This window comes from Microtus ochrogaster, linkage group LG7_11 (assembly GCF_000317375.1).
Source record: "Microtus ochrogaster isolate Prairie Vole_2 linkage group LG7_11, MicOch1.0, whole genome shotgun sequence".
In the NCBI taxonomy this organism is placed as follows: Eukaryota; Metazoa; Chordata; class Mammalia; order Rodentia; family Cricetidae; genus Microtus; species Microtus ochrogaster.
Window position 1 is genome coordinate 22,245,012 of NC_022032.1, and position 22,975 is coordinate 22,267,986.

Genomic DNA, 22,975 nt, shown 5'->3' on the forward strand with positions numbered 1-22,975 from the left:
CTCTGGACCTCCTCCTGCCCTCTCCCCTCTCTGGACCTCCTCCCGTTCTCTTCCATTTTTTTCTTCTTGTCAGGTAGTCCCTACTTTCAGAGTTTTTCTTTTTTTTTTTTTTAACCCATTAGTTACAGTTATTAGTTTAATTAGGGTTTCTTATAGGAACATGGATGAAGAATCATTTTCAGGTGCAGGTGCAATTTAACATTAATGAATTTTTTTTTTCTGTTCCCCAGAAACATTAACAGCCTATAGATCCTTAAGGAAGGAGCAGGGCTTCAGAAGCCCTTCCCCCTCCATGACAGGATGTTGCCAAACTCAATTGTGTTTATTTTATAATTTAATTTACCAAATATATTTACCAAATAACATACTAAATATCATGCATTAGTGTGGCTGGCAACAATTTTCTTCATATTCTTTAACATGTCACAATGACATTGTGTTTTGAGTATGACAAGTTGCCTCTGCTTCATTTTTAGTAATATTTTTATGTCAGAGTGGTAAACTAATTGTTGCTGATGAAATAAACACAATCTTTGAATCTTCTGGTGCATTTTATTATTTTTAAACTCCAACAATTCTCAGCATCTGCATAGTTTAATTTTTAAACCACTTGTCCATTGGCTAATTTACCATACACCCCTAACCCACCTCCAGAATTTCCTTTCTATATTGTGATTTAGTGTGATTAGAATCACACGTGAAGGTGATCACTGGGCATTAAACTTGCTAACTTCCATACCTGGAAGGGAGAGACAGAGAAGAAGGTGCCTTTGGCTGGCATAGGTCAGCAATCAACATGAGGGAGAATTTAACCGCGTTTCAATTATGAAGTGAATGAATAATATCACGAAGTCTCATGAAAATTATAATAAATTATTTCAGAGAACGGGAAGGGCAATGCAAATGAAAATCCCAGCCTATTTATCCCATCCCCATTGACTTGCAAGTGCTGAATTTTGAAAAATTAACGTAGACACACCAAAAAAAAAAAAAAGTTTACTGGCTTTCTTTTTAAACCCAAACTGAACATGAAAAACAAAATCAAAACAACAACAACAACAATTGCACTCCGCCCCCGCCCCGCCGTGTCAGTATGCTTGAAGCTCCCAGGTGCGGGTATTCAACAGCTCACTTGGGCGTGTGCAATCAGCTAGGCGCCACAAGTGTGCCTACCAATTTTATAAGAGTATGAGAGCTCTGCTAAATATCACAGCGTCACATCTGGGCCTCTCTCAGAGCGATCTCTAACATTCAATGGGTGAGATAAACGCAGGAATATTTCAAGACAACCTGAATTTTTTTTTTCTCCCTGACTGTGGTTATTACTGTGCACCAAAATTTAAAAATAATGCCCTCCCGGGTTTTAATGAGGCCGTGGATGGTGAATCAACTCTCATGAGAACACTAGCCATGGAGTCGCTCACTTGGCACCTCCTTCTCTAAGTTGGCAGTCACTTGCCCTCAAGGTCTGATCTACCTTCTCTTGGTTCCGCCCAGTTTTTGCGCGACTGCGCTTCCTCAGGGCGAACAGGGAGTTTGTATCCCTTGGCATTGGCTAAGAGGACTGATGAAAACACAATGCGCCCAGAGAAAATCTCACTGAGAAATCCTTGGGGCATTTCCCTGCCCCCTTCCTCCCTCTTTTTGCTTCATTCTCTTCCTGTGATTTATTTATTTATTTATTTGAGGCAGCTGCTCATGTACAGACAGTATGCTAAATATTGATCTTTCACCTTTAAATCTCTTGATGGTGCTGATTCCTGTCGCCTGACCCATCTTTTCCTACACATAGAACTTACCAGGCAGAAAACGCTGTTCTTCCTTGTTTGAGAGCTATAGACCAGGAGGACATACAGGCTAGCATGGAGCAGCCGGAGGCATGGCCCTGCCTGTATAGGACTCACTGACAAGTTGATTGCTAACAGAGAATGAAATATACTACAGTTCTACCTTCCAACGTGATGGGGTGCTAAGGAAGTACAGCCGGAAGACAAGAGAGCAGAAATGACAGGCGGGTGGTGAGGGAGAAAATCAGGAGGTGTTAGAGCCATCCTTGCTAAGCAACAAAGGAAGCCACTATGTATTAAGTTGCTAGAAGAAAAAGCATCCTCAGAATGGTGTCCAAGGTCAACTCCAAGCATTTATAGATGTGAAAATAATCACCCACAAAAATAATACAGCTGATAAACGAAGCAGCACCCTGGACAGAATCATGTACCATACTATGATAATTATAGTCAATATGAGAGATGTACCTTTTGATCAGAGTAGGTACCAACATAATGCTAAGGCTTTCACCCCCATGTCCCCCGTTTGTTTTCTTTAGTCTCTTCTTTCCTCCTCCCTTTTCTATGTTGTTTTTCTATGCTGCTAACCATACAATCTATTCACTGTATAGTTAAACATTTATCATTCACTTAAATCTCTCTCTCTCTCTCTCTCTCTCTCTCTCTCTCACACACACACACACACACAGACACACACTCAATGTGTAAGTTAGTCATGCAATTAGACTATCTATCTTTCATACCCTAGCTAATAGTCATTCATGATCTTGCTTAATTCTATTGTAATCACACAGCTGGGATGGGTGGACCCTACCTAAGGACTGAGTAACATTCCTGGTATTTAGAAAACCTGTGTGCAATACGATATTCGATATTCCTTATATATAACATCACATGAACATACCAGGCAGGCTCATCTGCAATTAGTAATGCCATCATGTACATTCTGAACATTAAAAATATTTAGTTGGCATGACAGACACTTTTATATTCCTCTTCTACTCTCCAATGGCTTTGTCACCGTATCAAACACAATCCACATCTTTAGCTTGGGTAGAGAGTTGTCCATCTGACAACTGCGTTTGCAACCTCCAAGTAGGAAAATGAGTGTGTGTGTGTGTGTGTGTGTGTGTGTGTGTGTGTGTGTGAGAGAGAGAGAGAGAGAGAGGGGGGGGGGCGTATATCAACAAAGTACATTAATGATACTTCCTCTTGATAGGAAGGGCTAGCAAATTCTTTGTCGTTTCCTCTTGCTGTAGGCTTAAAGAAAGATGTGTGGAGTGGAATGTTAGTTACTGCCTTGGACCTGATCTAATGCCACGGAAGTGTACTGAAGAGCTGTATTTTAGTCAGAACAAAGTCCCGAGACTTCCATTTACTACCTGAGGCTTCCCTTAGGTGAGAAGATAAGCTGTGTGATTTTGCTGTGATGTTTACCTTGGAAGTCTCCTATTTAGGAATGGACATGGATTCTGATAGAACAGGAACAACCAAATATAAATAATGGAGCAGAGTATTAATGAACAGGTTTGTCTTTCTTTTTTCCCAATTAATATGAAACCGAATATAACTGTAAAAGAGAAAGTCACCACTGCCCTGGCTTATTTAATGCTTTCTACTACTAATTTTTCATATCAAATGTATGCTGTTTAGTTTTATAGAAAACATACTTAAGTTTGTTAAAATTAAGATTATTTTAACCATGAGCTGTTAGGATGCACTGCCTCCATCTTTCACTTGAATCCCACTTCAAGTATATAGAACGATATAGAACGGATATTTTTTTCTCCTCTATGCTCCAATAGCACTTAAGAAAGCACCTCCTTTGACAGTTTTTATTTAACCAGATCCCAAACGCAGGAATGCAAGGTATTTGTATTTCATACAGCTCAAAGGCAAGTGATTTATCTACAATGTGTTTTAAAGTATTTATGATTATTTATGATTATATATTCATATTATGATAAATACAGTTTCCCAATAACTCTTAAAAAGCACAGCTTTACTATTGATAATATAATTATTTCCCCTTCTTTTTCGAGTCCCCTTAACAATCTCAACCATCTTCCCCAAGAGAAATATGTATCTAAAATATTTGACCTTGTCAGTGAAGGAGAACAAAATCTATGAATATATGAAATCCTGAAACTTTTAAATGCTATTAATAAAGACATCAAAATTCTGTTTTAAAATGCTTTGCATATCTAATGTTCTTAACAAAACATGCATTTCAAGCAGAAGTTTGAAGGGTTTTAAATCACAGATTTTCACAGCATTTCCTTCCGGCAGCTGATGAAAATTGGATAATATACAATCAGAACACTTTTTCTACACATTTTAAATTGATTGAAAAATAGAAACAGATTTAACGTTCAAAGAAAAAAAACACATTTGCAAACCGTTATATAAAAATGGCCTGATCTGATTTCGTGGATGTTAGGTATTGAGATTTCAAGCTGACAGCATCCTTCGAGATGTTTTAAAACAGAGGGAACACAGTACCGCGCCCAGGCTGCCACTCTCAAAACACATGGCCCTGACGAACAGTGTAAGACTTCAATGAAGATTGCCATCAAAGAAAATCTTCTACTTAATGAAAGGTGTGGTGTACTCCACATTTCTCACGAGGCACAGGCTTGGCATTAAACAGGTTATGAATTGGTTTCAGTGTAAAAACATAAAAGTAATAAATTGCTGGAGAGGCGCTGTGTGGAAATACAACATATTTGCATAAGATTTGAAAGTTCAATATATATTACAGTCTTCAGTGTGATATATAACTTGGTGACTAAAAAATAACCGGGTACCCATTCTCATTGTCAGTTTGCATTAACTAAGTGTGCCTTCAAAGAAAAATAAATAGTGAACAAGAACCTGACATCATGCTTAGCAAGGCGGGGCAGTATGGCTAGGGATGTATCAAGGGCACTCATGTTTATGGTCATTGACAACGTACTTACTCCTGGATTTACCAAAGCAACTCATTCTTTTGCAAATATAGAAAAATGAGGATTTTTTTTTTTTTGCATCTTACTTTTCCTGAAGGTGCTTGAGTATATTCAAGCTCCCTAGTGTCTTTCAGAAAGCCAAGTCCTCCTCCCTATCTGATGTGTAAAGGACTAAGGCTTTTATAAACTGAAGCAAAGAGGATCCAGAAGTAATAGCACATCTTTATTGCTCCTCCCAGCCACAGCACTAGACAGAGGGTTCACGGAGCTATGTCAGTCAACCATGGCAAGCAAATCGGACAGCCTTCTTAAGAGGCATACATTTCTGTGTAAATAGGTTACAAGTGTCTTACCTAAAACACTTTTTCTCATAAAAGCATGCTTTCTGTGTATAGATTATCTGTTTATGATATGTATTTTGACCACATTTGAAACTTATGTCAAAGATAATGAACAGTCAGTTGTAGGCAAACTGTTAAAGAAGAAAGTATTCCTAAAACAAAAATAGCTATGCCATTTAGAGAGAATTAATCAAATATTAGAAGCTATTCTAAAGTGAACGTCAAGTTTAGCTATAGGATGTTCATTCTAAAAATCATCAGTGTAACACTTTGTGTTTAAAATTGTTGGGAAAATTATCACAAAATTTGAGCTCTGTTTGAGAGTGGAATGAGGGGTTCTTTACAACAAACATTAAAGGTGGGCCACCTTAAAAATTGACAAATGTGTCCACCTTATCTGTTACTTTGTCTAGTTGTGAAAATGATGAGATATCTTCTAATTCTGCCAAAGTAAAGAGAGATTCATCCTATTTATTTGACCTGATAATAAAATAACGATGAAAGGACCTCTGTTCATTGCCACTGGACATTCTTTTTCACTGTAAAGAGCAGTAAGACTGGACAAAAAAAATACTGTTTTGAGGCAATGATGTCATGCAGTCAGGACTATGACTCTCCCCAGAGGGGAAACCCACGAAGAGAATGCAATGTTTGTTCCGGCTTCCTGTTTTGTGGCAGTTTCCAGATGGCATCAAAAGACGTCGAGCCAAAGTAGAGAGCTGTGTCATCACCAAACAGAAGCATCTGATAAAAGACACCAGGTTGCTGGATTGTCTGGAATTTGCAAGGCAGGAGAGCAGAGAGGAATATGAATAGGGTGGTGTTACGATTTGAATATGAAATGTCTTCCACATGTTCATGGTTTGAGTGCTTGTGCCCCAGCTGGTAGTTCTTTTGAGAAGCTACTGATACCAATAGAAAGAGGCTGGCCTGGTAACAGTGGCTACTAACAATTGGCCGTTGGAAGCAGTTTGTAGTGGACTCTTTAGAGGAATCTGTGATACGAAGAGCCTCTAGTGCACACTCTCACTGCCAGCATAGACTGAAACTCTCTAAAACCGTGTGCTAAAATAAAGCGGTCTTCTCTTTTCTGTCCGGTAGTATGGCCACAGAGATTCAAAAGTAATGAATACAGATAGGAATAGAAGGAGAAATTTCCTTGGCACAAGATTCTCTGTGAGTATTACATATATATAGTTTGGCAAAGAGTGGCTGTTTATTGCAAAGTTGAGAACCAATCTCTTTTTTTTCTTTATTTTTTAAATCTATGTTTATACAGGATGGGCACGTGTTGATGATAAACCCTTATGAGTGCTAAGACTAATGCAACTTTTTATTGTAATAAAGAGTTAGTTCATGAAAAACTGCTGACATGAACTTCAAATGTACCCAATAATGAAAACAGTAATTATAAAGGTCACAAACGAAAGAAGAAATGTGACCAGAGTGTAGTCACACAGGTGCCTTTAGGGTGAGGAAGGATGATCGTGGACAGTGGTGGGACACGTTAGACACCTCAGATGGAGCGGAAACACTGGAAAATATCACTGACAAAATTAACATAAGAAAAAATGAAAACATTGGTAACCCTACATCTTAGCTATTTGGATTGATAATTAATAATCTCCTTACCAAGAAACTTCAAGGTTGATGAATTATCTCGTGATCATTTACACAAACCTTATGGAGTAGATAGACCTATACAAATTATTTAAGAAAAGATAAGATGAACCACTTAAATATTTTCCAGCTTATTTAATGAGGCCAGCGGCACCCTGATATTAAAAACCAAAAGCATATTTCAAGAAGAGACAGAAAATCATATCTCCCTTGAATAAAAAATAAAATATTTTAAAATATTATGCAGTCAAACTTTGGAGGACGTAAGATAACCATACATCATTACTAAGTAAGGGATATAAAAGGAAGGCAGAGTAAGGTTATCTCTGGAAATATCTATTTTATTTACCAATTTATCAGAAAAGAAAGAAACACCTTATGATCATTTTAGTATCTGCAGGAAGAAAAAAAAACTTGATGAAATTCAATATTTATTTATTGTATAGAATACTTTAAAAAACTAGGAATACAAACAAATTTTCTTTGCTTTAGAAGGCCTTCACACAAAGTCTAAAATCAATATCATAATGATAAAACACTGAACATTCCCTTCAAAGATCAGGAACAAGGCAAATATGTCTGTTCTCAGCTCCTGCTCAACATTGTTTGAATAGTCTAAGATAGCACAACAAAAGAAGAGAAAGACATAAAAGAGGCATAAAGTTTGCAAATGACAAAGTAAAATTCTTTATTATATTAAAGTGACTAATTATGTCACACAGCAACGCTAACTCTAACTGTTCATTAGCTTGTATAGATTTACAGTAGGATCAATTTTGGTGTGTGATATTTTTATATGTTTGCAAATTTTTATAGTAAAATTTACTTTAAAAAAAGCCAAGTGAAAAACAACATCAAAACCCCATTGGAAATAATAAGGAGATTTGAATGTTTGTAGGACATAGATCAATACTTTGAAAATCAATTACATATCTATATACTGTCAGTAGCTAATAGAGAGGACATAAAACCCCTTTGATTTATAATATGAAGATTAAATATTTAAGGATAAACTGGAAAGATGAATGAAGGTGCCAATGGAAAAGAATCAAGCATGAAGATAGATTTAACGAGAAGAGGCGGTCACAGTTATGGGTTGGAAGACTAAACGTGGTTGCCATCGTCATTCCTCTTCTTTGTAGAGTTGGAAGGCTTATCTTAAAATGCATAAAGAAATACAAAGAATTTAAATCAGCCAAGGAAACCGTATGAAAAAAGACAGTTGATGAATTATCTCATCACAGAGAGAGGCTCATGGTACTCCGGGAAGTGGGGTTCATTGACATGATGGGATGGTTCAGTGAAATAGAATACCCTGTTAAGAAGTATACACAGATGATCTGCTGACTTTCAAGCATTGATAACTTTCATTTGGAAGGAAGTAATTTATCAATAAATTGCACTAGAAAAACTGCATAAATGTATGAAGATTGACATTAAGACTTCCTACATACCACACATGCAATTAATTCCAGGGAGTCACAGGTATAATCTTAAGTGTTAGTACTAAATAAAGATGTTTAACTCGCTTTTGGCACATGTTTCCTTGAGAGGATATAAGAAGCTGTGGTGGTTTGAAAGAAAATGGCCCCCATATGCTGAGGCACTCTTAGGGGGTGTGGCTTTGTTGGAGTAGTTATAGCCTTATGGAAGGAAGGGTGTCACTGTGGGGTGGCCTTTAAGCTCCTCTATGCTCAAGCTATGCTCAGTGTATAACACAGTTCATGGATCAATATGTAGAAACTTCAGCTCCTTCTCCAGCATCATGGCTGCCTGCATTCCAACATGTTCCACCATGATGATAATGGATTAAACTTCTGACACTTCAAGCTACCCTCAATTAAATGTTTTCATTGATAAGAGTTGCTGTGGTAATGGATGTCTCTTCACAGCAATAGAATCCCTAACACAGAAGTACAAAGTATAGAAGAAAATAGGATGCATTTAGACCTCCCCAAACTGTATTCATTGAAGGATGGTTAAGAGAATAGACAAATTTTAGGTGGGCTTGAATTATTCATAATGGATAATATTTGGCAAAGCATTCATGTCTCAAATACATTTTAAAAATGAGTCAAATACATTTAATGGGCAAATACCTTGAAGAAATAATTCAAAATAAAAAAAAAAACCTACATGACTGGCTAATGAGTGATGATAGTGGGTTCTGCATCACAAGCCTTCGAATGATGTAAATTAAAACTACATGAAGATAACAAGATAGGGCCAAACCCAGAAGATTAATGACATCAAATGGAGGGGGATATTTGGGAGAAATATAACTCTGGGACATTCTTGTGGGATTATTAAATGGGAAAGGCAATCTGTTAAGACACGACATTCCTACATAGTTTCTTATAGAATTAAACACACTCATTCAATGACCCAGAAATTATCTGAACAGAAATGAATCACATACACACTCACGCCTATGTCATCACAAAAGAACTGCTTCAAAATTGCTTCTAGCAGCTTTATTTATAATCTCTCAAGCTTAAAAACAAACCCGATGTCTTGTAAAATGCTGATCACGTGTGGCACATTTGCTAAATTCAATGCTACCCAACAGTAACATAACAAACACATGACTACTGCTATACCCAGCATCACAAATGAAACTAAGATACATCACAGCGAATGCTGAATTTCCAAGTAAATAAAGCAGACATTGTGTCATCGCACGGAGCTGAAGTTCATGGACGGGACAAATGAATCCCACCACAGATATGAGACAGTGGTGACCTATTGTGGGTGGGAGAGGGGGACTGACCTCTCCTTCACTACAGAAAGATCTCCTTGTTCTTCCCAGTTATGCACACTGACAGCAGAATGGAGTATAGTCAAACTATCTATTTTTGTAAGCATTAACACGTCTTTTAAAAACTCGAGTTACCATCAAGTTGCCTTTTAATATCAATTTTTATTTTTCAACTTACTATTTTATGACATATAAATCCTTTAAGATATATAGAAAACATATTAGGTTTACATAAAACTTGATCAGGAATTATTGATTTTAGGCAGTTTTCTTACAGGCAATGCTAACTAACTAAAGACAGATTTACCACACATTTAAAAACATATTTAGGTCACATAAAAGGCAGAACTACAGATCCTTTTAAATTGATGTATATTCTAAAATTTAGGGCCAAGGTCAATCAGTGCCTTTGTGGAACAGATTGTTACCATGCAATGCACAAGCTTATACCAAATGCTACATATAATTAATGATACCAAATGAAGAGAAATGAGATATGTATGATATTATCTTAAGAAATGCACTGAACATAAAAATTAATAATATGGGAAGAAGTATCAGTAACATTTAGAGATACCATAAAATTTAAAACTTATTTTTAAAATTTTGAGCAAAGAGAAATCCTATCTTTCTCTCTAATATTCAACCTGCACGATATTCAGTATTCACCTGCCTGAGTCAGTGAGACACCCAGGTGTCATGATGTAATAACTATTCCTTGGCAAGTGGGCTAAAAATTAGCAAGGAATTGGGAGGTTGGTAGTAATCTCCCTGTAGTAAAGGGCAGGAAAGACAGTTATCTTCCTGAACATAAAAAATAAGATTTTTATTTCACATTTATTATTCTAAATACAATGGAGTCTTCAGCAAACGTGTCACTAAACTTCAGGTTGATCTAAGTGTATTTTTGATCTGTTTTCTTGGTTCCTTAGAGTGGTCCATGTTAATTGGAAATTTAACCAGTCAATGTGAAAGAGATTTTTTTTTCCTTGTAAATGTTGGGTGTGATGAATACTTTTCCTGATCTTGGGCAGGCTATAATTTATTAAACTGCATATTAAAGGGAGGGGGAGCTGCACATAGTGCTGAGTCAGCAGTGATCCTCAATTAAACAGGTGAGACTTGCTGGGCTTCAGGACAGGAGCCCAATTAGCGGCCCAATCATCTGGTAAGCAGCTGTTACATAGATGAGAGAGTCACGTGGCCCTTCAGCTCACATTTTCTCATTTTGTTGTAAATTTGAAGTCGTTTTAAAAAGACAGCCTCTCCACGAACCAATTTTCAGTTTGAGAAATTTGGTTTGTGGTTACTTGTAACGGAAAGGAGAGAGGGGTGGCCAGATGGGAAACGGGAGCAAGGGGTGGGGCCCCACTGGGATGCTGGTGAAGTTAATGCCATTTAACTATGTCTTGTAGCCCGTACATACCTGTTCACTGTGTGAAAAATCCATGAGGCTGTAAGAAATGTGCACATTTTGCAGAATATATGTTGTATTTTAAAACATTTTGCCCTACATATAAATTCCTTCAGGAAAGATATGGAATTTCCCACAGCTTTATACAAAACTGAAAGATTCTATGCCAATGTCTAAAACACCCCAAAATTTTGCTTAACAATTTTCTCTACTAAATATGTCTTCTCTCCAAAGTTACCAAGACTTTGGATTTTTTTAAAGTTTCATTTATTTGTGTGTGTGTGTGTGTGTGTGTGTGTGTGTGTGATTATAAATGTTTGTGGTACTTACCCAAAGGTCTGTCTGTTCTTCTTCAGTTGGGTGGCAGATTGCTTGAGTCACCAAAACAAAGGAATCTATGTGGTTGAAGCCTGAAGAAGGAGAACAAAGAAGAAAAGCACTATGCTGTTAAATGTTCTTTTATTATCTAGTCTTTACTTTGGTATATTAATTTATATAAGTATAAAAATTAAGTCACTTGTTCAAATACTCATGCAAAACAAAATCGCTTGTTTCTTGACTTGACTCGACCCAAGGAGATTACAAAGACTGAAGTGGCTGGCCTATCCTGATGCTGTTTTTCACATACACATTTGTGATACCAGTTTTTTCCAGCCAGTTCCTATGGAAGTGGTACAGAGACATAGCAATGCCAGGCAAAGTTTTTCCTCAAGAAAATTAGGTAAACAAGAAAATATAACAGACACCTCACATGAGTGAATTCCTAAAGGAGGATGGATGCTATGAGCCTAGAAGGCAAAAGGCTGCTTCCATCAGGGAGACTGTTCACACTTTCTGGAACAGGTGATCTGACAGCTGCAGTTGGAAGGGGACATGGGAATAGCAGGAGAGGTACATGGGACACAACACTCACAGACTTTGAATAGATGGATGTAAAAGGGTGGAACTTAATTCATATCAGATTGATAAAATGTTTGTTTTAAAAGCTTTGGAACCCTGAAGAAACGTTTCATACAAGACACTGAATCTTCTCCTATATTGCAGACACATTGGTAGCAAGGTGATGGGCACTCAGCAGTGAATATAAAAAGGATTGAGCCATGCCTCTGTCTTCATTGAGACTGACTGACACAGTGGGTTATAATGACAAGTAGTAGTGGTCTCTGGAGAGCCTGTAGTGGAGCAATGGAGAGAGAGAATATCTTGAGTTGCAGAGAAGGGACTATTAAGGCAATGACATCTAATGAGATTGGGGCAGAAGACAGATAGGAACATGGAAAGAAGAGGAAGAGGGACAGACTCACTTACGGGCAGGGTTAGGAAGTCATCGGGGAGAGGGCGCAATCTTCAAAAGAGCCTGGCATCAGGAAAATAAAGTGGTGTGTCTCAGAAAGGAGCCTGTGTCCTGAGATTGGAATGCTGTGAAATTCAAGCAGGAGGCATGCTGGAAAGTGACAGTTTCTTTTTTTTTTTCTTGACTTGGTTAGAGCCAAGGTAATTACAAAAGCTATGGGGCAATGGAGCTTGCATTATACTCAGGTTTTGTATGTATATATTAGTAGCAAAAATCTGCCAGAATCTGTATTTTCCTGTGCTGAATAGACGTTAAGAGTTCTGAAGTTACCCTCGACGAAGCTATATTATTTCATGGTGGGTAATTATTCCTATGGATGGCTCTTTTGAATGTTCTCTGTGTGTCCGTGACACTCAACACATCAGGAGTACCTCCCGGTGATTAAACTTAGTATACCAGGGTTTGTTTCTGCAGATAATTAAATTTAGTGTACCACATTTCTCTGCAGGTGGTTTAATTTAGTACACTAGGGGTTCCTGCAAGGGATTCAGATGTTTCCCCTCTTGAAGCCACCTAGAGTTTTGTGGACAAGAAATGCCAAGGCCCTGCATGGTGCAATATGTCCTTCGATCCGTCAGGTCTAAGATAAAGGACTGAGCACAGAACAATGTCTGAGTGCTGAGTTCTAAACTCGGTGTGAAGACTCTCAGATCCCATTCCACTTTAGAAGGTGAGGATTCCCTTATGGCTTTGGTGTGCCTGTGTAGCCAGAAGACTCAGGCTGACTGTGGGGCTGGGGGGCAAACCCATAGCCAAAACAAACCCTGACTCCACAGTACAATTGGGAGTCCACAGAGATGAGTATGAGTGGTGCTGTTGGGGAAGCATGAAGCACTCTTCTAGAAGATCTGTGAGCGTTAACTCATTTAACCTCCTCGGCTACCACAAAAACAGATACTGCTTGGTTCCAAATAAAATGGATCAGGTAGCAATGCTTCAGAAAATTACAGATGATAGACACGGCATGTTAATATGTGGCACTTATGGGTACTGTTGAGTTTAGCCATGCCAACAGAACTGTGGTTTCTACGTATCAAGTGACTTAAAAGCATCCCTGGCTATTACCTCTTATCTTGGCAAAGCTATTTTTAGGTTTTAGCAATTTGATTTTCCTTGCAGATACATAGAAGAGATTTAAAGAACCTTGTTGGGACAATTTGTATCCTATGCAGTTTCATAAACAGTCATAACGAAACGGACATTTGCCTAGATTGTCCATTTCCAGTGCTCACACATTTTTTGGTGTTTTGAGATTTTTTTCCCAATCATCCTGCTCGCACACACATTTGGGGTGCATCAGGGGAGCTGCAATACAGCCAGAGGAGTTCTGAGCAGATTTGTGAAGCACTACAGACGTTGGGACATATATTATATCTGAAGATCAGAGGAAAAAAGTCTATGATGAAAATAGAGTAGAAAAAAAATGGTTATTTCTGTCAGCACTAAAAAGCAAAGAGAGTCACTGATTAAGGTCACTGCCAGTTTCTTCAATGAGGAAAGTGCTTTAGCAAGCAGTCAAGCCCTCATGTTCACCACGCTCTGTAGGCCTGTGAGGATGGCCTGTCAGTGTGTCTATGATCAAACACACAGAGGATCCAAGAGTCAACTAGACAAGATATGTTTTGTTTTTTTTGTTTTTTTTTTTTTTAGAATTACTTACATAGTACCTAAGCTATCTGAAACCACCATCACATAATGTCTATATGTCTTCCTGTCCCCTATCTCCTTTGGGGCCATCATCCTCAACATACTGACAGAAAAAAGAAGAGGAAGAGGGGAAAACTAACCAAGAGCCAAATTAAGACGTGTCCAAGGGTTCCCTGGAAATAAAATCTCAAATCTGCAATCTGAGTCTTTCCATCAGATTGATTCTAGAACCACAGCCATTGATAGGAGATATTAAGATATGAATTCTTCTTCCCAAGCTAATATCCAAAACCATATTTGCTAGTTATTAACCATCATGGCCTTCTTTGCAACTCAAGTGAAATGTATTAAATGCTTTTCCTAACAGCAAGCCTCACACGCGGGCAAAGATACTTGTAAATTGACTTTAGTAACACTTGCATAATGTAATAGAACTTGTTAACAGGACGAAAATGGAGAGATTTCACATCAGAACACACTTTTCTTTGTACAGATAGCTGGCATGCTTGGACATGTAGGTGTCACAGGCTTCGATGGGACCCATCGAGTCACTTCACTGGTGATCCAATGGAGGACAATAACCAGAAAATGTGCCCTGCTAATCTAATGTTAATTCAAGGACCCTGCTGAGGGAGGCTGTTCCTCTGAGAAGCTTAAAAGAGCGACGGCTATACAGCAGTGAATGCTAGTTAAGATTTCCCTGCACATTGGGTCTTGCCTGGGACAGTTGGCAGCTAAGATATGAATTGAAACCTGTAAGGGCAAGTTGTCTACTACACCGAATTGGCCTTCATATATCTTGACCTCGCAGGCCCCCTTGTAACTCTTCTTCCTTGTACAAAGTAAGGGGATCCATTGCGTTTCCACACATGTACAAAATAAATATCTTGCCCCTATTTTTCACGCTTTCTCCTTTTTCCTTTGCTCTTCAACACCCTAATACATTCCCTTTATACTCATGTCCCTTCACTGACTTCACATCTGACACAAAGCATGTGGTACTTTGTCATCTGGGACTGGCTTCCTTGTGTCCTACTCTACCTCCGGGTTGAAACAAAGGCTGACTACACTGTATCAACTCAGTTCCTCACATTGGCTTTCCTGTTGTGGGGATTGGAAGATGTATTTTTAAGCAGGAGACAGGTCTCTGTTGGTTTCTTAGGCAAATGAAACTCTCTCTCTTCCTCCTCCTCCTCCTCCTCCTCCTCCTCCTCCTCCTCCTCCTCCTCCTCCTCCTCCTCCTCTTCTTTCTTTTCGTCCTTCTCCTCGTCCCCTCGTCCTTCTCCTCCTTCTTCTCTTTCTTGCCTGGGTGTTTCAGCTGTATAACCATTAATACCCAAGAAAATAAAGGTGAAAATGGACCCGCCATCGAGGGTCCATCTTTCTCTCCAGTTCATAGCCAGTGAATCCTTGCTGAAGTCCCTCAAACTCAAGCCGGTCCTGCCCACTTTAGAGGCACTTGAAGGTTCTGCGAGATGGTATCTAGCCTTCTGAAGTAGAATCATGTACGTTTTCATAAATGATAATGAGTATTTACTTATATTTGCTGAGAGGGTAGCGGAAGGTGCAGTTTATAAACTAATATTAGCACACGACCAGAATTAATACCGCTAAGCCATTATTCTGCCTGGATATCTACTTGCAACCCAATGCTTGAGAGCTGGGATGTGCTCCTGCTCCATAGATTCGCATGAACATCATCAGAATTCCTGGAATGTAAGGAGGGACACAGGCTAGTGTTGCTGCTTTGAATTTGTCATGGTTGTAGACAAACTTACATGAATTAACATATTTATGCCATTATCATTAGATTTTATATTTGATTATCATTTGGGTTTATTGTGCAATTGTTGTACTATTGGTAAGTTAGTTATTGAGTTGCTCTAGCTAAGATATGCGTTATTATTTTTCTTGCTGAGTCTAAATATATAGAGGTATGTCTATTCCTAAGGGAAACAGTTCAAAGATTTGAGACCTTAACAAAATGGTAGTTGGGCACGAAAAGAAATCCTTCATGAATGTGACACTTAATAAAAGAATTGGGGACTGGAGAGATGGCTCAGTGGTTAAGAGCACTGGCTGCTCTTCCAGACGTCGTGAGTTCAATTCCCAGCAATCACATGGTAGCTCACAACCGTCTGTAATGAGATCTAGCGCCCTCTTCTGGCATGTGGGCATAAATGGAGGCAGAATGTTGTATACATCATAAATAAATAAATCTAAAAAAAAAAAAAGAGAGATGCCCTAAAGGTCCCACAAGCTATTTAAACTGCCTCCCAAAGAATAAGTGGTCCTCCCTCTTCTTCTTTTGTCATCTGAGGCTTCTCAGATCCCTGCCACGGTGGACTGGGGAATGACAGAAAGCTTTCTGACCAGGTTAATGCCTCCGAGGGAAAATAAAATACATTCCACTTAAAAAAAAAAAAAGAATTGTTGGCTGTTACCAGATACTTTTAGAAAAGAAAGGTTTGCGGATTTAGATACCCCAGGAAGAGATGTAAATAACGGTCAACCTCTTGGTAGTCTTGCCAAAGAGCAGCTCCAGATATCATGAGATCCATTATCATCTTTGTTTCTAATCCACTTTTTGCCCATTTCCAGACATCCATTTTATTCTCAGAATGCAAACTTCACTTCCTGTTCGTACTCAAACCAGCGTAGCATTTCTTTATGCTTTTTAGGCATGATATTTACTGTGTCTTTGGCATTTTTATTTAGTAGCTGGTATTAATGAATCTTCACAAAAGTATCAGCATCACTGTGATTTTGTTCAAAATGCATTGCTTATGGTTCTTCGATGAAGCATGACTGTTCAGCCATGAAGATACACAATCCAAAGGAAGAAACATGGTTATTGATAGCATCTACTTCATCTTGCAACTGGTGAAATTAATACGGTTAACAGTCTGCTTCCAAATTCTATTCTTTTTGGCTTATGATTGAAGTAGTCTTTTTTAATCACCTAGGCAAGAGTCTGTACAAATCAGCAACCACACCCCCAATATAGTTAGGCTGTTTTTACAAAACACACAGAATTTATTTTCATTTTCTCCTGATGTACTTTGGAAATTCCTCTGTGCTTTTGTTCTGATGTCTGAACTGAACTTCTCTTGTTTGCGCTTATACTATCATCCAAGGATAGCGTCAATAAGAATGGATGCATTGGCTTCTTATGGAATATAGTATCTTACCGTCAAAATACATTGTTGTTTCTATTTTATGTACTCTACATTTTATTCCCTGAAAGCTATTTCCTATTGCATTAAACTGGGCATATACTTCCAATCATCAAAATAATCAAGTAATAATATTAAAAACAATACAACACAGTTTCATACACAATAGAACGAGATAGCAATTCTAAAATAATTTCATTCAAACTAAGAAAACACGTATAAAAATCTATCTCTAACAGTGCTGGCACACTGTAAGACCTAACAACATGTTGGGCTTTTCCTTTCCTTTTTCACTTGCTTTTCATAGAAGTTTGATTTGTGAGAAAGCTTAGTATATATTTCACCTTCCAGTAACCATCTTAACTCACAAACTGTAGAGGAATAGATTGGATTGATAAAAAAAAAAGACAGGAAAAATACTAGAAAAGACATGGGAGGCCTGGCGGTGGTGACGCACGCCTTTAATCCCAGCACTCGGGAGGCAGAGGCAGGCAGATCTCTTGGAGTTCGAGGCCAGCCTGGTCTACGAGAGCTAGTTCCAGGACAGGCTCAAAGCTACAGAGAAACCCTGTCTCAAAAAACAAAACAAAACAAAACAAAACAAAAAAGACATGGGAGAAAACAGAATGAAAATACTTTCAGCGTGTCAGCTGAATTGATAGAATGAAATTTTAAATTTTTATTATTTTTCATAAAATTATAGGACTTATGGAAAATTATGGTGTTAGTATATGGTGAACTAGTATGGTGAACTATGGCCCTCAGCTTTTTTATACATTGTTCTGTCTAGAAAGTATCTTTAGAAAAGATACTTCTTTTTTCTTTAGAAAAGATAGTTTCTTCTTATACATATATGTATGTTTGTGTGATAAATTTATTTAATTAAAACTCATTGCTTTTTGTTTCCTTTTGTTTTGTTTTTCTTTTTCTTTTAATTTATTTATTTATTAAGGATTTCTGCCTCCTCCCCGCCAATGCCTCCCATTTCCCTCCCCCTCCCCCATCAAGTCCCTCTCCCTCATCAGCTTGAAGAGTAATCAGGGTTCCCTGACCTGTGAGAAGTCCAAGGACCGCCCACCTCCATCCAGGTTTAGTAAGTTGAGCATCCAAATTGCCTAGGCTCCCCCAAAGCCAGTACGTGCAGTAGGATCAAAAACCCATTGCCATTGTTCTTGAGTTCTCAGTAGTCCTCATTGTCCGCTATGTTTAGCAAGTCCGGTTTTATCCCACGCTTCTTCAGACCCAGGCCAGCTGGCCTTGGTGAATTCCCGATAGAACATCCCCATTGTCTCAGTGTATGGGTGTACCCCTCATGGTCCTGAGTTCCTTGCTCCTGCTCCCTCTCCTTCTGCTCCTGATTTGGACCTTGAGATTTCTGTCCGGTGCTCCAATGTGGATCTCTGTCTCTGTCTCCTTTCAACCCCGCAACTGACAAAGGTCTGATCTCCAAAATACATAAAGAACTCAAGAAACTAGACCGTAAAAGGCTAACCAACCCAATTATAAAATGGGGCACTGAGCTGAACAGAGAATTCTCAACAGAAGAACTTCAAATGGCCAAAAGACACTTAAGGTCATGCTCAACTTCCTTAGCGATCAGGGAAATGTAAATCAAGACAACTTTAAGATACCATCTTACACCTGTCAGAATGGCTAAAATGAAAAACACCAATGATAGCCTTTGCTGGAGAGGGTGTGGAGAAAGGGGTACACTCATCCATTGCTGGTGGGAATGCAAACTTGTACAACCACTCTGGAAAGCAGTGCGGCGGTTCCTCAGGAAATTCGGGATCAACCTATGCCTGGACCCAGCAATACCAATCTTGGGAATATACCCAAGAGAGGCCCTATCATACAACAAAAGCATATGTGCAACTATGTTCATAGCAGCATTGTTTGTAATAGCCAGAACCTGGAAACAACCTAGATGCCCTTCAATGGAAGAATGGATGAAGAAAGTATGGAGTATATACATATTAGAGTATTACTCAGCAGTAAAGAACAAGGACTTCTTGAAGTTTGCATACAAATAGATGGAAATAGAAAACACTATCCTGAGTGAGGTAAGCCAGACCCAAAAAGAGGAACATGGGATGTACTCACTCATATTTGGTTTTTAGCCATAAATAAAGGACAGTGAGTTTATAGTTTGCGATCCTAGAGAAGCTAAATAAGAAGGTGAATCCAAAGACAAACATATAGGCATCCTCCTGAATGTTTTGTTTTTCAAGACAGGGTTTCTTCATGTAACAGCCCTAGCTGTCCTGGAACTTGCTTTGTAGACCGTACTGGCCTCAAACTCACAGAGATCCTCCTGCCTCTGCCTACCCAGTGCTGCGATTAAAGGCGTGTGTTAGGGCACCACCACCTGACCTATTGTTTATTTAAATATCTTCTTTGTTGAATGACCAAGCAATAATGCTCAAAACATCTAAAACAGCAACAGAAAATATAATAGTTATCATCCCCACCAGACAAATTAATATTGAAGAAGTCCTTTTATACACAGCTAAATTTGTCAGTAGTATTACAATACAGTTACTAATTAAATGTACATGGATCCTTTAAGCCATCGCTGAACTAACCAAAGAAAAGATTAGGGGATGTTAAAATTGTGAAAAATTTGCAAAAAAAAAAAAAAAGAATTGAAAACTATGGAAGAAAGACATTTTGACCAGTCATGGACTTTGGAAATTTTAGGAGCTTTGATAGAAATAAGAAAGTGAAGGAATGAAAAACCAAAGAAAGAACTAACCAAAGAAATATGACGGAAATCTTCAGCTCTCCCAGGCTTGTTGTTGCGTATCGTCTACGTAATGAATATATCAGTTGCATCTCGAGTTCCTTATCTGTTCAAAGGCAGTAAAAAAAGATGCATTTTACATCTGCTAAAGACTTCTGATGGGCACGCACACTGAAGGATTGCTTCACATTTGAGAGGAGAATGTTCCTCAGGAGACATTGCCATGAAATACTTATTGCACCTTCTCTTGTAGAAACGAATGAGCTGACATTGTAACATAAAGCTTACTATTAATACCAACTAAATTACACGGCTCGTGTTAAATATCATTCTTAGGAGATGGATGAGGTCTTGTTTGTTACAGATGATCAGAGAGAATAATGCAAGTTACATTTTTGCAGTGTTCTTGTAAAATATATGTTTGAGCTTTGTAGCATAGGGGATGTAGGGCTTGATAAAGATTTCTTAAAGATGATGGCAGGTGATTTTTTTTCTGGACTTGTGTTCTTTTAATTTCAGAATTACATTTTACCAATACCCACCCCTGCTTGTGGGAACCTTTTGGATATAGCAAGGCTGTAGCTATACCTTTGAGCATACTTTTATTAAGCGGGGCAAAGACTCATGTGCTTCCAAATATTGTTCAAATCTCCAAAGCCAGCTGAATAAATAAACATTATGTGATCTGTAGCCTGAAAGTCTGCAAATGACTCCTTGGGATGTAAAAAATAACTATGATTTCTTCTAAGTAATTCTTGGAGCCAATCATCAGTGGTTTTGTTTAAGTTCTGGGACCCCTGAGCCTCCATAAAAATAACTTTGAAATATTATATTATGTGTGAAAATTTTACACACATGCACATTTATAATCGGCAGACAGGGCCTCCGCCCTTCCTCAACCTGATAATCAACCATAGTACCTACTCAAACATGAAAAAAATGAAAGATTCCGAACCCTAAAGCTCATAATCTTAGTGCCATTTAGAACCATGTGTCTTTCTGAAATCATCTATTACTGCAAATCTCTTGGTTATATTTCCATGAAGTGTCTGTTTCTCATTATCAACGTCTAAAGAAATTCGATACAGTTGTGTAACACTTGGCAAAGGAGTCTAAGGAAAAAAAAATACACCCCACAGTTTTCAGCTTATCTTTTCTTTCCACAGTGGTAACTACTGTCTGACTTTCCTACTTGGGAGAGGCCAACTGGGACAGCAAGAGAAAAAAAAAATCAAACCAAAGTAAATGAAGCAACGGCTCTGTGCCCGGATCAATCATAGAAGCTGTTTTTTAAACAACGATTGCAGTTAACAGACAGTAGGATAATGTGAACAGGAGAATGTTTTACTTTTGAAAGTCACCTTTTGCTTGGAAGATGGCATTGAGCACTTTTGGATCAAGCTTACCAAATACAATGGGGCGTAGGGGCTGGGGAGATGGTTCAGCTGGAAAAGGACTCATGATACAGGCCTGGGTAGCAGAGTCCAGATTCCTAGCAGTCACACAATAGCCAGCCTCATTGATATCTCTCTGCAACCCCAGTGCTGATAGTGACAGTTGGAGCCCTGGAGCTTAATGGCTGGCCAGTGTGCTGCCTAATCAATGAGATCCAGCCCAAGTGCACTAAAAATTAAAGTAAAAAGTAATCGAGAGATGCCTTGGTTGACCCCAAGCCTCCACAGGTACCTGCATGCACACATCCACAGGAGCATGTGTGTACAGAGGCACTGCATGCACATACGCGCCTGTGCGCGCACATACACACACACACAATCAAAAGAATATGGCGGTGTCAGCAATATCTGAGACTTACACCATTCACAGCTATAATAATAATCTTTAGCAACTGCCTTTTTTTTGTAAAGCAGATGAAGAACTTACGGAGGACAGCCTATGGGTGCCTTTTTATTCGTGGCTTTAGTCAGATCGCAACACTACACATGACCTTTTCTCAGAAGTGAAGAAAAGAAACAGCGTGGGGGAAATTCTGTGAGGAAGAAGTTCCATGTTTCTCTTTCCAATAGGTGTGCCTCCCTTCTCCCCAGTTCACGGAAGTCAATTAATTTATAATTTATTCGGATATTGCACACACTGTGTTCAGACAACTCTAGATGCACATCTGATCAATTAAGACAGAACTCTGTTTTTTTTTTTTTTTTTTTTTTTGCAATTCAAGCTTTTAAAAAGCATTATAGTTAAAATACACTGGGAAGGCATGCTGGGATAATTGGTTGTCAACGTACATTGGTACCACTGAGTAGCCTTAAAATAGCAGGAACCGCAACCGAACACTGGAAAGGAAAGCACTATTTCACTTTTTCAAATGAAACATATTGCACCTCTGAGCTCACAATGGGGTATTTGCTGAGAGCCTGTAATTAACTCATAATGATGAGAGGCGCAGTGATAAACATTTCCTTAGCCAAACACTCGCTTGTTTTCATAATTTCCCATGCTTCTGCTACGTCCTTGTCAGCTTTCTTAGTTAGCTTGTCACCATGAATCAAGAAAACAACGGGGAAAAGGGCAGATCAGTTTTTTTTTTCCTGTGTGTGGGTATGTGTGGAAGGGGATTATTTGTTTTAATTTTACACGAAGGACTTGATAGAAGCAATCGCTTTATTAAGAGCTCAAAAGGAGCGAGGCGGGAGAGGGAGTTCGGACATAGTCATACAATGATTTCACTGTGGAAGCTCAGAGCCAGCCAAATCAAAATGGCTCTCAAGTCTAGTCACCTCTCACAGCTGTTTTCTGAGTCATCTCCTGGCCTGCACACAGCCCTTGGGTTAATCTCCCCAAATACCTCTCCATCACGTGCCTTCTTCCCTCCAAACGCCGCAAGAATTGCCCAATACCAACAGAACAAAGTCTACATTCCTCATCAGGTATTAAGCCCTCTACAATCTGCTTCCAATTTTCTTTTCTTGCCTCATTCTCACTGTTCCATTAAAACACAGTGGCTCTTGTGAGTTCTCTGCTCCAGTTTGGTCCAACTCCTTTGATAGGATTTAGGCTTGCTGGTTTTCTTTTCCTCTGACTCCTTCCTTTCTTTCTTTCTTTCTTTCTTTCTTTCTTTCTTTCTTTCTTTCTTTCTTTCTTCTTCTTTTCTTTCCTTCCTTCCTTCCTTCCTTCCGTTTGCCTGCTCTCCCTCCCTCCCTCCTCTTCCTTTTCTTTCTTTCTTTCTCTC

General features: G+C 38.7%; 1 protein-coding gene across 5 annotated transcripts in view; it reads right to left on the bottom strand.

The window, feature by feature from the left end:
- Positions 1–22,975, bottom strand: part of Tenm3 (teneurin transmembrane protein 3) — a 1,721,676-nt gene that overhangs the window by 837,322 nt on the left and 861,379 nt on the right. For all 5 annotated transcript variants that reach the window (XM_026786916.1, XM_013352002.2, XM_026786915.1 and 2 more), the window contains exon 4: positions 11,199–11,278. The gene's annotated coding sequence lies outside the window, so the exon portion shown is untranslated. The remainder of the gene's footprint in view (positions 1–11,198; positions 11,279–22,975) is intronic.